General features: G+C 21.7%; 4 pseudogenes; 2 read left to right on the top strand and 2 right to left on the bottom strand.

Annotated features, from left to right (window-relative positions):
* The first annotated feature begins 8 nt into the window (after nt 1-8).
* Nucleotides 9-489, top strand: LOC143378346 (cytochrome c oxidase subunit 3-like; annotated as a pseudogene).
* Nucleotides 490-1,252: 763 nt separating this feature from the next.
* On the bottom strand, nt 1,253-2,843 carry LOC143378343 (NADH-ubiquinone oxidoreductase chain 5 pseudogene; annotated as a pseudogene).
* Nucleotides 1,865-3,790, bottom strand: LOC143378344 (NADH-ubiquinone oxidoreductase chain 4-like; annotated as a pseudogene).
* A 520-nt stretch (nt 3,791-4,310) lies between these two features.
* On the top strand, nt 4,311-5,927 carry LOC143378345 (cytochrome b pseudogene; annotated as a pseudogene).
* The last annotated feature ends 8 nt before the right edge of the window (nt 5,928-5,935 follow it).

The raw sequence follows: 5,935 nt of genomic DNA on the forward strand, positions 1-5,935 counted from the left end.
CATACTTTCATAGATCAATTACACCAAGAATTGAAATTGGTATAAACTGACCACCAACTTCAATTGAACAATTCAACCCATACAATATTCCTTTATTAAATTCAATTATTTTAATTTCATCAGGAATTACAATTACATGAAGACACTACGCTATACTAAATAATAACTTTAAAGAAACAAAAATTAGATTATTATTAACAATTATTTTAGGAATATACTTCACTACATTACAAATTTATGAATATATAGAAGCACCTTTCTGTTTTAACGATAGAAATTTATGGTTCAATTTTCTTTATAACAACAGGATTTCATGGTTCACATGTAAATATTGGTTTAATTTTTCTATCTACTTGTTTCATCCGATTAAATATAAATCATTTCTCAAAAATACATCATCTAAATTTCGAAACCGCATCATGATATTGACATTTTGTAGACATCATCTGATTATTTCTATATATTACAATCTACTGATGAAACTTCTAATATATATAGTATAATAATTACATTTAACTTCCAATTAAAAGATTTTAATAAAATAAAATATATATAATTATCTCCATAATAATAATTCTCATCGTATTCTCAATTATCCCTATTTTAATAATTTTTCTAAATATAATATTTACAAAAGTAATTAACAAAAACCGAAAAAAAATAACCCCATTTGAATGTGGATTCAATCCAATAACAAGACCACGATTACCATTTTCAATTCAATTTTTCTTAATTACCCTAATATTCCTAATCTTTGACATTGAAATTATTCTAATCATCCCAATTCTACCACTAATTAAATATAAAATTATAATATCAACAAAATCAACATTCTATTTATTATTATTAATATTAATTATTAGTTTATGAATTGAATGAATATTCTCTTATCTAGAATGAATCAATTAGGATATTAGTTAATAAATAACAATTAAATTGCATTTAATAATTACTTAAACTAGTATATCTTATAAATAATTATATACACAACAATAGTCAAATCTTTAAGTCGAAATTAAAAGTAAATAATTACTTTATATATTATTGAAACCAAAGTAGAGGTAAATTATTGTTAATAATTCAAATGATTATAAATCCAATTAAATAGGAAATAAAATATAGAACTTCTAATTCTAATCAAAATGTTTAATCATTTATATTTCTAATTTATATAGTTTAAAAAAACATTATATTTTCAATATAAAATTAATTTAAAATTTATAAATTATATTTAAAAATAAAAATTATTACCTTAATATTTTCAATATTATGCTCTTTTTAAGCTATTTAAATTAATAAATAATTATAATTAGCAAATACATATAAATATAAATTTTTACGATCAAAATTAAATCAAATCGCTTCACATCTAGCAAGTTAATCAAATACATCATTTTATAGATTCTTAATCCTCTAAGAGACTCATATCAGCCCTTCTCAAATCAACTCTCATATCTATAAAAATTAAAAATAAGTCACTTATAAGAAAATTTAAAGAAAATATTTAAAAAGTACATAGAAGCAAAAAAATAAATAATACTCAAGAATCTAGTTATTTCACTTAAATAAAATAGATAGCCCAAAAATATACCATATATATATATCTTTATAATCAGAATCTTATCAAAATTCATCAATAAAAAAAATATTTCCTATAAACCAATTTAGCAAAAACCCTTCCACAAAAAATAGACATCAACATTAAAAATATCATTCTAACTCTAATCAATTTTCTTTCTTTAAGATTTGAAAAAGGGAAAAAACTATAGTAATCCAAAAATAACCAGATTACCAACCGAATAGAATAACTAACAGTAAAAATTATAGATAAATAAAATATTAATATTAATAACAAATTTATTGATCTAACTAAAAAATACTCGAAAATTAAATCCTTTGAATAAAAACCAGATAAAAAAGGAATCCCACATAAACAAAATAAAGAAATAATTATAACAATACTCTTTAAGGGATAAATATAAAATATACCACCATAATTACGAATATCTTGATTATCATTCATTGAATGAATAAAACCACCTACACATAAAAAACATTAAAGATTTAAACATTGCATGAATTACCAAATGAAAAAAAGCTAAATCACTCAAACCAAAAAACATAATACTCATTATAAATCCTAACTGACTTAAAGTAGACAATGCAATAATCTTTTTTAAATCAAACTCAAAATTAGCAATTAAACCCGACATCATCATCGTAAAAACAGACACAAAAATTAAAACCCCCAAATCAAAACAAAATAAAACCTCATTATAACGAATTATTAAATAAACACCAGCAGTTACTAAAGTAGAAGAATGAACCAAAGAAGATACAGGTGTAGGAGCAGTTATAGCTGCAGGTAATCAAGAAGAAAAAGGTATTTGAGCTCTCTTAGTAAATATAGCAATAAAAATAAAAACCATTATAAATCTATCAAAAGAATACAACATTAAATTTCATGATCCAACAAATGCGCCAAACCTGATCAGCATTAGCAAACCAATGTCTCCTAACCGATTGCATAAAATAGTTAATATACCAGATCTATAAGCAATATCTCTCTGATAATACACTACTAAACAATATGAAATCAGGCCCAGCCCATCCCAGCCTAATAAGATACTTAAAATATTAGGCCTTAAAATCATTAAACATATAGATAAAACAAACAAAAAAATAAGATACTTTAACCGATCAATACTCTTATCACCAGATATATAATCCATACTATACAAAAGAACTATTGAAGAAATAATCAAAACCACACCTAAAAAAATTATACCAGTATAATCAATATAAATAGTTATTCTAAAAACCAAAGAACCAACCTCAAAAATTGTTCAGTCAAATACACATAAAAATAAATTTATATATATGTATACTCCAAACACAATATATGCAATCCCACAAAAAAATATGAATACAACAAAAATAATAATTCTGAAGATTATTTAAAGTAAAAAATACATCTTTGATCCCACAAATCAAAATTTTTAATTAAACTATTTAAATAATAAAATATAGATAAATTCAAAAACAAAAAATTTAAAGGAATTCAATGAATAAGCAAAACAAAATAATTTACTACAATACCTCTACTTATTTAAGTCATAAATTAGAATTTCCATGACAAATATATCTATATATATACAATGAATAAACAAATCTAAAAAATGAATATAAGACTAGACCAATAAAAATAAACTTCATTCATATAACAAGACTAATTATTAATATAATTTCACCAACTAAATTAAAGAAACAGGTGAAGCTATATTAGAAGAACATAATATAAATCAAAACATTGCTATTGACGGTATACAAATTAATAAACCCTTATTAATAATTATTAAACGACTGTTTGTCTCTCTATAAAATACATTAACTAAATAAAATAAACCAGATGAACATAAACCATGAGAAATTATTAAAACATATGAACCAATTATTCCCAATTTAAGTAAAGTAAATATACCTCCCAATAATAAACTCATATGAACAACCGATGAATAAGCAACCAAAACCTTTAAATCAACCTGACGTAAACAAACACATCTAAGAAAAACACCACCCATAATTCTAAAAATTAATATATATTTAGATAAAAAAACTGAATTTAAATAAAAAATCATTAAAAATCGAAGTATTCCATAAGTACCCAATTTCAACAAAATCGACGCCAAAACCATAGATCCAAAAACAGGAGCCTCCACATGAGCCTTCAAAAGTCAACCATGAAATATATATATAGGAATCTTCAATAAAAATCCTATACACATATATATATAAATATAATTATTAATAATTATATTAGAAAGTTCTAAAGTAACTATTATTGATCTATATAAATATATATAGAATAAAGAATAAAAATAAGCAATGGTAAAGAAAAAATAACGTATAAAATATAAAATAATAACCCGAAAATCAATCGCATTAAACCTATACCTCACTTTAAAATAATAACATAAACCACAATCAAACTAATCTCAAAAAAAAAATAAAACATTAAAAATCTCATTGAACTAAAAGCCAAAAACAAAACAATAGCTAAAAACAAATTTAAACTAACACAAAGAGTATCAGATTCATCAATAGAATATAAAGTAACACCATTATAAAGAAAACCAATATAATAAGATAATAAGAATATATACTCAAACTAAGATTATAACCAATAAAAAATCAATCTAATAAAAATCCACAATGAATCATAACATATAAAACTAAACAAAAGAAAAAATTTCTTAAAAAACACTTATAAAAAAAATTCTTCAAAAAAAAGATCAATCCAACTAAACTCATAAAAAAATCATTATCATATTAAATTAACCATCCTAACACTTTGATTATTTATATAAAAAATCATATTAATCATAATAGATAAACCCAAAACTCCATCACAAACAGAAAAAATCAAATAATATAAAAAAACCCATTCATTAAAATTATTTACTTCAAAAAAAAAAACCAGCCTGAGAACTGTTAAAACTATAAATTCTATACTAATTAAAATCATTAAAAATCTATCCTTACATGCATAAATCAAAATAAAAATTAATAAAATTAATAGTCTAAAAAAATTAAATATATCTAAATAAATAAAATCACCAATAATAATCTGTATAGTTTAATTAAAACTTTAATCTTGTAAATTAAATATAGATACAAAATTCTTACAGGCAAAATTCAAAAAAATCTTATTAAGATATCATTAATACCCAAAATTAAAGTTTTAGTTTAAACTACTTTTTGTTTATGATAACATCTATAACCCTAAAAATATTATGTCTAACTGTAGCTCTCTCAATAATAATAATTATTATCATATCAATTTTAATAAATTTTATTCACCCATTAATAATAATTCTTCTTCTAGTTTTATATTCAGTTATAAATATAATATTCTTATTTATTACTACAGGATTATCAATCTATTTATATATAATTTTTATCTCTATTATTGGAGGAATAATAATTATATTCCTCTATTTCACTAGAATAATTAATAACCATCCATCAAAAATTAAAATAAATGAACTTATAATAGTTATATATTTACTCATTGGAATATCAATAACTATATTAATTACGTACCTTTATTATCCAGAACAAGCAAATTTTTATATAAATAATAAAATTAACTTAAATAAAATTTTTATTTATAAGATCTATACACTTCCTTTAAGAATTCTTTCAACAATTACAATTGTAAATCTTTTATATTGTTTACTTCTAACAATTAAAGTATGCTCTTCTAAATATTGTCCTCTTCGAAAGATTAATTAATTATGAAAAAATCTAAATTTATTAGAATAATAAAAAATAATCCAATACTAAAAATTTCAAATAACTCTTTAATCAACTTACCATCACCTATAAACATCAATTCATGATGAAATTTTGGATCAATTTTAGGAGTATATTTATTAGTACAAATTATTTCTGGAATTTTTCTATCACTACACTACTGTCCAAATATTAATTTGGCCTTCGAAAGAGTTATTCATATTATAAAAGACGTAAATTTAGGCTGATTAATTCGTTTAATTCATATAAATGGAGCATCATTATACTTTATCACTATATATTTACATGTTGGTCGAGGAATTTATTATCATTCATTTAAATCAACTCCAGTATGAATTATAGGAGTAATTATTATATTAATATCAATAGCAACAGCATTCTTAGGTTATGTTTTACCATGAGGACAAATATCTTTTTGAGGAGCAACAGTAATTACAAATTTATTATCAGCAATTCCTTATATTGGACAAATATTAGTAGAATGAATTTGAGGAGGATTCTCAATTGATAATGCAACTTTAAATCGATTTTATTCATTCCATTATTTTATTCTTCCATTAATTATTTTAATCTTAGTTGTTATTCATTTATTTTTTTTACACTTAAAAGGTTCAAATAA

Source organism: Andrena cerasifolii, unplaced genomic scaffold (assembly GCF_050908995.1).
Source record: "Andrena cerasifolii isolate SP2316 unplaced genomic scaffold, iyAndCera1_principal scaffold3449, whole genome shotgun sequence".
Classification (NCBI taxonomy): domain Eukaryota; kingdom Metazoa; phylum Arthropoda; class Insecta; order Hymenoptera; family Andrenidae; genus Andrena; species Andrena cerasifolii.